The sequence below is a fragment of the Numenius arquata genome, chromosome 5 (genome assembly GCF_964106895.1).
Source record: "Numenius arquata chromosome 5, bNumArq3.hap1.1, whole genome shotgun sequence".
Taxonomy (NCBI): domain Eukaryota; kingdom Metazoa; phylum Chordata; class Aves; order Charadriiformes; family Scolopacidae; genus Numenius; species Numenius arquata.
Window position 1 is genome coordinate 52,937,391 of NC_133580.1, and position 12,902 is coordinate 52,950,292.

Genomic DNA, 12,902 nt, shown 5'->3' on the forward strand with positions numbered 1-12,902 from the left:
GCACAGAGGGTGAGGGGCAGAGAGCCTGAGTCTGAATTATGTGACGGTGAAAGTGCAAAGAGCCTGGGGTAAGGAGTAAAGCAGAAATGCACGTACAGCATGCAGGAGACCTAGACCTGCCTGAAATCTGTACGTTGAATGCAAGTATGCTTTCCTCTGCCATCTTCCTTGTGCATTTCCTTGGCAAGGTTTCTGTGGCTTTGCTTTTTCCCCAGCAAAAAGCACCCCGACCCTCTGGGAACAGGTGCAGACTCCCCAAAGAGGGAAATCCATGAGCCACCACTCCTTTGGTGCAAAACTGTAGCTCTTCCTAAGAAATGCTGGGGCTGAACCTTCCCTCGCTGCTGCCAGAAAAAGGAGAATAATTAATCCAACCAGCGACTCCTCCTCAGAGCAGGTCACTGCTGCTGGCAGTGACCAAATCTTCCTCTTTTCTAGTTGGAAATGGTCATTGACTGCCCCTAATCTGCTTGTCAGGGAAGAGGGCTCCTCTCACTCCCTGGAGCAGCCTGACATTTCCCCTCCTCAGGGAACCCAGCCCTATTACCAGTGCTCTGCAAGGGGAGGGGAAGATGCTCTGCATGTCCTCTCTCCCTGTGCAAGCATAACAGGCAGCAAGATTTATCCTTAGGGCCTCACATTCAGCCCTCTCTAATGCAATTAGCAGATGCTGGGCTTTATACAGCAGTCTCTTAAGTACCTATAAACCGAGGACCAGAAATCACATCACAAGCCTCCTCTGAGCCACTTGGACCACGTCCTTTGCTGCTGTGCATCATCGTTGGTGCAAGATGTTTGCAAAATGCTGTTGAATTCAGGATGGTAGGGCTTCACACAGCTTTGCGTGCCTCTGAAGGAGTCAAACTCGCAAGAAAAGTCAGGCCCTGAAGTTTAATGGCATCCCAGTCACTTTGGGGCCTGGCTGTCTGAGCTTCATAGACCTACAAGTTTGGGGTCTAATTTTTCCTGTCATAGAACGACTGAAAATACTGAATAGTTCAACTGAAGCCCTGCATTTGCAAAAATAAGTTGATTCAAACCCAAACATTACCTTTGTTACTTACTTCTGTGTCTGCACAGGTCCCCCTGCCTCCAGCCAGTCTCAGTGGTCAACATATAAACTATATGTCATCTTTAAAGGTTTTTGCTGTGTGAGCACCACCACATGCCTAGCTGCCTGCAAGCACACGCTGCGGATAGCAGTGCTGCAGCAGACCACTTCTCTTTCTGCATTTTGTTCCTGAGCACAGGTTTGCTCATGCTGTGTTCATTGTCGGCGCACGGGATGATCGTCCTGCATCGTGCTGGGCAGGGAGGAGCTGCAGGCAGGCACAAGCCAGAGGAAATTGTGGTGAAAAGTCTGACCCGTCGCACAGGAATCTCCGGTCTGGCAGCAGAGCCTGGCTGAAACCTGGGCAATGGTGCAAATGCACTCGCAGACCCGCTTACAGAATCTGGGTTTGCCCATTTGCGATGCCACAAGCGTGGCATCCTCCGAGATGGAAACTGTGGCCGCGGCTGGGGTTAGCCAAATAACCACACACTTGAGCTCGGGCAGTCAGGCCGGGGAGGTGAGCAGCTTCCTCTGAGCTTTGGCCTTTCTTTGAAACAAAAGAAAAAAAACCCTCCAAGGTCTATTTTTTACTTAAGAACTAAGGAAAGTCAAGGATATAATTTATGAAAATTAACACTAGAGGCAATCTAAGTAGTAATCTAATCCGGGAAAATTTCTATTGGAGGTGAAACTCCCTGGACTTTGAGGACAAAACCCCCATGGCTGCAAGCTGGGCCAAAAATTTCACCCTGAAACCAGGATTTCTTGTTGCCTCATCTTCTTGCATCAGATGTTGTCAGGTAGCGTGTTTCTTTCTGTTCCAGTGCACAGCCCTAATTCTACTCTGCAGCGTTTCAGGCCTCTAACGTTGTAAAATGTAGGTTCAAACAAGATCTTTTTCCATAGGAATGTGTTAAACAGGCCATGAAAAGCCAGCATGATCAAAAGATGTTCTACAAAGTATTGATATTTCACTGCTTCTTACCTTGAGCTTCTCCAGTAATTCACCATATCAGAAATACAATATTTGTAAGTTCTTTTTCATAAAGGTCTTTATGGGTTTGGAAATTTAAACACCGCGAAGCTGAAGTTGAATTGGAAACCAAAAGTCTCTAAGCTTGTACATCTTAGAAAAAAAAATTCAATTAAGTGGGATTTTAGCTGTTTCAATAAAATTGGACTCTCCCTTTTCAAGATAAGGGCCCTATAGAGCTGAAGCAACCTTTATGTGGCAGGAATATCCACTTCTACTAAACGTATAATCCTAGCTCAGGATACAATACACACAACAGGAAATCAATGTATAGTAGAATCAATTTGAAAATATAAAATAAACTAATATATGAGTGGAAAATTGACTTCCTATGGATTAAAAGCAGCACAAATGGTAGAAAAATCTGGCTTTTTAACAGGATGAGGTGGGTGGTAATAATAATGCAACTGATTAACTAGCTGGACTCAAGCTGCTGTGTGTGCACATAGATTTTTTTTTTTCTTTGGTAAAAGGATTCAAAGAGGAAATAATTTATTGGTGCACTTTGCTCAGTGTTTGTCATTGAAAGGATGCAAAGTGTGTACAGCACCGTGAAAAAAGGGGAAAAGTAAAAGATATGGAATGTATTATTTAAAATATCAACACTATAAACAGTGTAGGATTACTGCAGCAATCCCATTATAGCTGTGGGGATATATAAATGTTTCCATTACGATTATCATTGAAGAGTTTATAATTCAGCCATTGAGATTTTTATTTTTTAAGGGAATTTAATGTTTGTGTAATGTGCTGTACTGACACTCTGGAAACTGGAAGTCTCTTATTTGCTGCCAGAACAGATACAATCGGACACAGAAGGAGAGCAGCCCCCAGGTTGTCCAGTGCCATCCTCAGTCCTGCTATTAGTGTGTCCTTCTACATCTGATGCTTCAGGCCCTTTTTGGTCATTGATACCTCCCTGGTGATTGCTCTCGGGGAAGACAAAGTAGGAACAAAATAGATTGAGACTAGAAAGCTATTCAACATAGGCCAGAGGAATGAATGTTAGGTTTCTCCAATTTTGACACAATGCAGAATGACACCATAAAGCTCATGTTTAGGAAATATTACTGTGTTTGATCACAGGATAGAGAAAAAGAGCAGTCATCCTGCCTGAGGCTGAGCTGCTGTCTCTTGAGATCCTTCCAGAGCAATGTTTGGGGCAGCCCATGCATTACTATGTGCCCCTGGACAATGCCAGTTGACTTCTGGGCACCCAAAATGAGGTATCCAAATGACTTCAGGTACAAGATTGGAGCCTAATTAGGACAACACAACATATCTGCAGACTGCCTGATACAATGAAACTCAGTTATGAATTCTCCATGTCTGACAGTTTCACTGGGGAACATTAAATCTGTATACCTCTGCTTGGTACAGTCAGCATTAATCTATCGTGTATGTAGCTATGATACAGACAGTGGGGCTGTACAGCGACATGGCTTCTCTCCCATCATGTGACTGAGAATACACAAATGAAGTGGGGTTTGGATCCAGCTGGAGTTATGTTCTCATTGGAATATGGGACCAATGCTGAGTATCAGAAGACCAGAACTCCTCATACAGATTGCATGTCCAAAAAGCAGCTGGACTCGGGGCATAAACTGGAGTGTCTTGCAGCCATGGTAAGTTAATATGAAAGTTCATTATCATTCTGATTCTTACAGGACCGGAGTTGAATGGAATACTGTTATTTGAAAATTCTTTAACTATCTGCATTTTTCTTTTATTTCTCATTTCACAAGAAGGACTTGTTAGCAGCATAGAAAGGGGGAGGAAGCAGATTACTAGCACTGCACCAATCCATTTGGATGGAGCTTCATGAGTTAGGGAAGTTAGACGATGTATGGGCATGCAACTTTGCTTCATGATCCTGGGATCAGTCATCAAAAAGTGTGCTTGTGCAAAGTCACAGACTGGGTCAGAGTAGCACCCAGCAGACTACTGGGCTCTCATTAACTAAATGTAGTTGTGCTGTGAATAGATCTTTTCTTTAATCTTTGTGTATGGGAATGTGTAATCATGATGTGTATAGGAAATCTGCTGTGCATGGAGTGAAGGGGTGTTACTTTAGATTAACATCTGATATCATTTAAACTAGAATTCGTTCCTCTCCACAGAATGGGTTTGGCACCTCTGACCTAAATTCCATGTCCTGGGAGCTATAGAAAAAGATAGACAGACAGTGCACGGGTCTTGCCACCCAGAAGGGGTGTTATTGGGTAAGAGTATTTTAGGTTGTTGGAATGGTTATTCTTTAGTGCTAGATTTATTCTGTTACCTACATGTCAGGTAACAAACAGCTATTCCTTTAAACTGATCTGGACATCAAGAAGAAAGTGGTCCAGATTTTTCTTTGTTTGTAGGATTGCAACATAAACATCCACAGCTGTCAATGATCAAGAAAGTGCCTTGCAATCTGTATTCGCTACAACTGGCAGATTATTTTGTACTCAGTAATTCCATGGCACTTTTCACTTTGCTTTATAAGGGTAGAGGTATCTCTGAAAAAAAATGCATACCCAGAGAATATATATATTTTTAATGAAGACTAAATCTGCTAAACCTTCCAATTGAGAAGTGATGAAAACCCAGTTTGGTATCTTAAACAAGTCAGATAACCAAAAAAAACAGTGGAGACTTTTAACACCTTATTAGCTGCATTAAGAATTGTTACTGCAATTGATGCTACCAGGGTATGTGATGTATTCACATAATGAACTGCTTTTCAGCCATCCTGAGATGTCTCATATGTCAGTCTGGAGGCTGCGATTCTCCAAACAGATAGGAGTAAAAAGGTGTGTCTAGCACTAGCTGAGCATGGAGTGCATTTTAAAAAATGAAAACAATAATCATGCTAAATAGGACTGTTGGTTGAAGCCATTAGTATCTATCAGATGAGCTGTAGAAGCATTGACAGAAATAGTTTAATATATTGTCAAGGATGGTTTCTAAAGTGTTTCAACCCTCTAGGGTCTGAGAGGCTTCAGAGGCTGAGCCTTCTATCACTCTCCTGAGGTCCAGTCCTTTCTCAGGGACAGTGAAATGGGAATGCCACCCAAATGGCTGTGAATGGGTCGAGGACCTATTTGTTCCATCTCCAGGTGGATCTTCTTGTACCTACAGGGGTTGAACAGGTCCCCACATCCTCCGAGCACAGCCTGCATTGTCCATGCTGCCTCATGCCTTCTGCAGTGTTTATGCACAGTGAGACAGCTCTGTCTGTCTGTCTGTTGTGTGACACCTTAGCTAAAGGAGAAACACGAGCAGAGGAAACATGGAAATAGCATTGCAGGAAAAACTTGGAGATATTCTTCAGTGCTGAGGACAGCTAGCAGCACTGAAACCTACCTTCTCCCTTCAGGTAAGCAACAATTTATGCCTACATTCTCCCTGGTTTTCCATAAAAGGCAAGTAATTAAATTTATTATAGGCAAGGAGCTATGTTAAGGAACATACACCTCATTGTTGCAATGGAGTCTTGGGTGGGAATTTATTTTATAGTCACACTGTTGAAAATCACTATTTCAAGTGTTGATACTGAGCAGGAATAAATGTTTTGAAGAGGCGCATATATCCAAGGAAACCTTCTCAACCATGAATATTAATAAAGCCTGACCTGAGATCTTGGCTGACAGATGACCAGCTCCACTCTATCCATTGCACTGCAACATGTTCTTGAGCCTTGCTTTATCAGCAATAAAAGTCAGCTTTGCCTAAACCTCATGTTAGCATAAGTTGCAGCATTGTAGGCATGAGGCATATGATAGCACGGCTCCTGAAAATCACAGTGCTACGCTATAGGTACGTTTTGTTGTATGGCTCCCAGCCTGTTTCCCACTCATCAAGTGACTCTTTGGAAACACCTGGTGCAATATGTATGGATCCTGTACTGTGTTAGATGGTAAAAATATTATTTTAGCAGGACATGATGCTCCTACATCTTGCTGGTGGGTACCTAGTAGAGAGATCTTGGAGAGGAGATAGATGTTTGATAGCAGAACATCCTGTAGGGTTTAATCATAACAGCACAAATTGTGCAATGAGTGCTTTAAAGCCACATCAACACCTTTCAGGGCTAAAAGAGGCCAGGGACACACTCCTGAAAGCCTGACTGCTGGTGTGAATGCAGTGTCTAGGATCCCCGTCTGGAGGAATGGGGAAAATTTGAGGAGAGCTGGCAGGATCAGATCAGCAACTGCAAAGGCAAGCAGCAGCAACAAAGTAAAGAGAAGGGATTAGTGAAGGATTTTTAGAGGAGGGATGGCCAGAATAGAAATCCCATCCAATGCTTTTAAGATGTTTGTCCATTATAACTGCATTAAATTTAAATGGTTAAATTTAAATGGTTAAATGCAAAGAGATTATAGGGTGTTGGGCCAGGGAATGAAATACAGATGTAAATAAAAGCTTTCTGGGCTCATAAGAGTCTTTGAACAGGGTCTGATAGGACCAGCTGAGCAGAAGCCCTTAAAGCATAGTTTTAAATTCAGCACAATCCAGAGGTTGAGTTAAACACATTGTGAAAGGGTTTCCGAAGAGGAAACAATATGCAGATTCACTCTCAAGTGAGTAGGAGCAGAGGAATATTACTCCTATATTTATTCCAACCTTTATATGTTTGTAGTCTAATGTATACACATTATGAGTATTTATTTGTATTGCAGTAGCCCATAGCTGCTGCTGCCATGCACTAGGATCCTATTTTGCTAGCCAGTGTACAAACCTATAATGAAAAAAAAAATCCTGCTTTATAGAGTTTATATGGTCTCAGCAGATGATTTGTAAATATATTGTTACTATCAGTTCTTTACAGTTCCTCAGTGGTTATAAGCAGTTACAGAAATTTCTATGAAGAAAAGAAGTAAGTCTTAGTACAAGTTGGCATTCTTCCATTAGGATTTAGTTACCTAATTTATAAACATTTAGTAAATATGAATTAATCTTGACATGGTGGATTTTGTGCTGAATTAAATAACTGTACTTACAGTCTATAATGCACTTGGACAATAGGTAAATTAGTCCGTCATTAAAAAATCATGAAAGAAAATGCATAATCTGCAGCAATGCCCAGAGGAAAAATTACAGTTATTTGAAATAAAAAAACTATTGTAAGCAAATTTGTGGAGGCTGTTTTTCAGTCTGCTTGGTTTTGTGTTTTGTTTTTTTTTTTTTTAAATAGTGTTATGGATCTTCCTGTGTATTGTCTCTGTCATGAAATTTCCAGTTGAGAGTGTTAACTAAATACTCAGGATTTAATTGGAAATCAGAAGTAGAAGTACTGTAAGTCTTCTTTCAGTCATTTGTCTGCTCTGCCTGCTTCTCAGCAGCAGGCAAAACAGTATGTGCTTTTACATCTGATTAATGCTAACGGAAGCTGTGATTAAAACATCCTTGAATTCTTCTGTCATACAGCACAATTTAAAATTGTGAATTATCCTTCAAAACAGCACAAGTGGTGCAGTTGCACATTAGCATAACAGCAAGCCTTATTTACACAAGCACAAATGTTGTGTAAATTGGACTTTAAGTGGGTTTTAAATGGCAATCAGTTGGTAGGTGTTTTCAGAACTGCTAAATAAAAAAAAATAGCTATAGTGCAATATTTTACAAATGAATACTTTTAATGGGCCTATTTTCAATTGAATTGACTATTAAAACAATGAAGGCAGAAAATGACAACAGTTATTTAATCTGGGATGCAATATAAATACTGGAACATTTTTGAATTGTTCAGCATCTTGTAGCAGAAAGTATTTGTGAAAGTCAAGTGGTTATTAAGCTTACGGACTCCCTGCTTTGTGTTTCTATCATGTGCAGCCATAAGCTTGGGGACATATGCAGCTAAGGGGCAATGGAAATTCAAAACAAGAGTGTCTGTTTTTACATTTTTCACAGAGCGTAGAGAGGACTGGTTTATTACTCCTTACGCTAAGGAATTACTCTCAGCGGCTTCAGAGGGACGGGGGTCCATAGCAGTAACCCTGCACCTCTGCTCCTTGCAGCTGCCCTGCTGGACCTGAGCCCTTCAGGACAGGGGTCATGCCTTCCTAAAAACCGCCAGTCACACTGCTGGTCATTAATATTATTTATAGTGTTATCAGTAGGATGGTAAGAAAGAGGTTTTTTTCCCCTCTGATCTTACTTTAGCCCTGCATTTTGCTTGTTTGTAGCAGTATCTTAAATGTATGAAAATCGAGTCCACAGTCTAGGGGCAGACATGGTGCTGATAGGTGACAGCAAAACCCCAGGTGTGGCCATGTGCAGCCCATTAGCAAGTGTGCAATAATGGTAAAGGTGCTAGACGTCAACAGAGGACATGAGTTTATAGAGGTATATGGTTTTTATTTGTTGTGGTGAATAGATAAGGGTACATGGCTTGCCAGGTCAGACTGTTGTGGTGGTGACAAAGCTAATAGTTAATAGTTTTGGCCATCCTCTGGTCTGAGATCTATTGACTAATACCTGAGACCTATTGATTTCATAGTAGCCTAGTTTCTTAATTTTTGTGGGAAAAGCGGAGACTCAAGGAAATTAGAATAGAATAGAATAGAATAGAATAGAATAGAATAGAATAGTTCAGCTGGAAGCAACCTACAACAACTGTTGTAGGAATTGGAGTCTGTGAGGGTACAAGATGATACAAAGAAAGAGAAGTTGTATTGCAAAGCCTACCACATCTGTGAAAAGTAAGCAAACATCAAGTTTAATATCATTTCTAGTGTTTAATCTACATTTTTATCTGAAATACTACTGTTTTAAAGAAACTTTCCTTGCAAGAAGCTGGTTGGTCCCAGGACACTAGACAGAGCCTTGTTTCCAGAGGAAAAAACCTGCCTGTCCTGAACCTCAGCCAGAAACTCAGTGGTGATTAATGATTAATACACCAGAAATACAGTTTGGTACCAAGCCAGAAAATAAAGTGATTCTACCTGGAGAGAGAGGACAAAGCTGCAGCTGAACAGTAGTGAGCATGGCTGATGCAGGGAGCAGGTCCCCAGCCTCTGCGAGGGATGTGGTATTTGTGCGCCTTTTGGATGTACATGAGGAGCTTCTCCTGGGCCAGAATGGGGCTTAGCTGATTCAAAATTGAGTTTTTTTCTTTTAATTGTGGACTGAATTATGTAAATAAATGGTGATTAGCTGTGTCATGTGTTGAAGCGTGCTCCTCCATGGGCCGAAGAAGTTCACAACAAAGAGTGTGGGCAAACAGCTCAGGATGGAGAACTGTGGATGGGACAGTGGTCAGCGCTGGATGCAGTCCTGGGGTATCTTAAACAGCAAATTGAAATTGGATCCATCTGTACTTTGAATTCAGCTGATGAACGAAATCTTTGAAAATTGCTATCAAATATCTGATCTAAAATATAAAGGAGAGGATGAAAAAATGAAATTTTAACAGAGGACATGTCATTTTCTCTTATTTTTCAAACAGCAGTTAATCTGTCTGTTTACTCTGGATCAGCCATTGGAATTACACAAACCTAAAACTTGCGTAAAATCAGAGACATGATTGTCTTAGGCTTCATTCTCTGCACCGTAGGAACAGGCAGCTCGCAATAAGCCCTGGTATATAAAGCCTGTTTACCAGATTGATGTTTAGAGGTTTTATGCTGTTGTATTCAAGCTAATATTTCAACTGATTATAATCTGCTTGGATTCATATCCCTGGTGGTTTCTCACAGATGAAGGATTTAAATGAATCAGGCACTAATCAGTCCCTGATAAGATTTGGTGATATTTGTCCTATATTTGGCATTATGCCTTCTTTCTGTTTGTAATCTGTGCTTTTATACTCAGTTGTCTCTTTTTTTTTTTTTTTTTAATTTTATTTACAACCTTCACTTTCTCTTCTATTTCTCCCTTAGCGCCATCAAGACTTGCACTAACAGTTATTTAGATTCACTTTATCCTAGGACATAGGCACATGCTAATTTCTGCTGTAGTGGTTTCAGACTTACCATCCATCAGCTGATCTGTTCTCCCTCTGCTCCAAGAAGTTTTCACTTGCAGTGTGAGTGCTCCTACATTATTTTAGTGCAAAGTGAACCATTGCAGACCACATTTATTCTAGCATCATCCTTATGGCTCTAATACTCACTTGCCTTTCATTATCACCTCCATAATGTGCTACTTTATGTTCATTCTGGACTCAACATGTCTAAATTTTAAACATATTAGTTTCTTAGTGTTCAGACATTTTCACTATTTCTAAGTTTAAAAAGGCTCACCCTTAGCAAAACAGTAGTTTTTGCACTGACATTGTGGAAAATGGGTTGACCCTAGCTAAAAATAATTACTTTGTCAAATGTAAAATGAGATGAAGGGGTAAAGTGATGATATTTTTACTTGGAGTTCTGGGAAACAAAGCTGGAAAATGTATCACAGCTCCAGTTTTGGAGTAGTACAGGTGCTGTGGAGGCAACCTGCCTCTATTCTGCAGTCTTAATTAGGTGAGAACTAGTTCACTGCTGATACCTTGAATTTGCATTTTGCTTTGGGGATCTGCACATCTTGAATGTGTTTTCTTGGGCTGTGAACATATTAGAGACTGCTTTGGGGTAATATGGGGAGGACCTCCTGGTCCTGCTTTGATGCTTTGAATGCTCTCCTGTCAGCATGTGACCGATTTGTGAAGTTTTCAGTTAATATTGCCTTTTTAAGATGTCCTAGGAGATCATTAACCTGTGTGGTTTTGATATTTGAATCATCCAGCCTTCCACATGATTGAACTTGTTTGAGCCTGCGAGTTTATCAATTTGATCATGTCATTGCAGTAACCAGATCTCTGCTGTTACTCAAACAGGAAGAGATTTTATGATCACAGACTATATACCATCCTATGTGCCATAACCAACTTTGTCCAGCAAGTCTTGGGGTAGAAGCTACACAGTAACTGAAATTCTTTGCTCATTTTGTGCTGTCCATACTTTCATGCCTCGCCCAAAACAACTTGAACTCTGGGGAATCACCTGGGCTGAAACCACAGAAAGAGAAATGAGGACGCTAAAGCACCAACTGAAAGAAGGCAAGAAAAGGAAGAACCCAAAGTACTTTCTTATACTACATGCAGTTCTGTTTTGAAAAGTAAATGGCTTGAAAATTAGCTGCCCTCCATGACTTCCAGGCCAAATGTGCAGAATTTACAAATCAAAATATGACTTTTCTAACTTCAGAGCTGTTTACTCCACTACGGAACTCAAATCCATGCTTTCAGCTCTTTTTTGTGCTCAATTATCTCAGTAAAGAAGATGATACAGACTGATCACTGAATATTTTGCTGGTGACACAGAAAACAGACGCATTCAGCTTGATGTTCTGCATCTTCACTGGCTAACAGAGGTAGCAGGTCATTTGGACCATATGACAAAACCTGTTCTCTCCCTGATGAATATGTGTGACTGTGAATTAGTCACAAGCGTATCCATGTTTGATGTCAGTTGTACTCCTTGCATTGCTTATCAGCAATATAAATGTTGCACATCTTAGCATTTCTATCATTCAGGAGAGGAGGTGGGACATCTTACCTCCCTCATACAGCCAAAGATGCTAAGTTCAGCAGTCACTCATCGCTATAAATTCAGAAAGGGAAAGGCACTGATTGTACACTGAGCTGGACTGGAGAATACCTAAGGCCAGCAGGGACAAAAAAGAAGGCTGCACTTCTGGTTGCAATCACACAAATGTCTGATAATGCTCTTAAGCAACTGAAGCAGATCCCTTTGGCTCATCATTTTCAGTGTCTACACATGCACATAGCAATGAGCGTGTCAAAAACCCCACCTGGATGCTGCGTGCAGCAGCCTTAGCCTCCAAAGGCAATGAAAGGGGATCCTCTCTGAGGCATACCAAAGTCAACCTGGTCATATAGTCTTTATCATAAACTATCATAAATAAATGTTCCTTCTGAAATCCTTCAGATTCCCTTCTCTGACTTTTCCCGCTTGAGGGCTATTCCCAAATCTCACACCTCTGGTGGTAAATTTCTTCTAATTTTCAGTTTAAATTTATTTATGACCAATTTGAATTTTATTATTTGAATATTATTTATTCATATGCATTTGCTGTTGTGCCAACTTTACCCTTTAGTTTAAATAGATTTTCTACCTGCTGGAGAAGATGCTCCTTTGATGTATTTATAGGGAGGACTATATCACATATCAGCCTTCATTTTGCTAGGCTAAGCAAGCAAAGCTCTCTTAAAAAGAAAGGCCTCCATTTCTCAAGATAGCTTCATAACTTTACTCAGCCTCAGTTCAGGAAAGAACTCATCTTTCCTGGATGTAGTTTTAGGAACTATATTCTTTTTTTAATGTAAAGTCTGGTGCTGGGCCCATACATCCAATATTTCCTTAGGTATGCTTAAAAATGTGTTGTCTGATGCAGTCTAGAATCGTATTTGCTTTGATCAGCAAATCATAAGATTTAGTGCTGGCTTAGACACTTGCACTGTCAATCATGTTGTGACTAATTTTCCTTCAAGTCTTTCTCCTCCTGCCTTGATTGCATCTGAGGATCTTCCCCTTTGTAGCAGAAATTCTTGATCACGTTGCATTTTGGACTGTTTCAGGCAGGTCTCTGTATGACATTCCAGACCACACCCATATGAATAGTTTTCCCAACTTTGTGTCAGCAGCAAATTTTTGCCATATGGGCCAAGTCTATGAATGAAATCCAAGAGCCAATAAAGGACTTGGGTACCTATGCTTAGATGTTTCAGCATAGTGTTTAGGTGTCCAGCCCTTGGTGCACAGTCTGTCTCCTGGACAGGGCCTGTAAGTTCCTTGAGTAGGGCACAGAGAGAGCATGGGCACC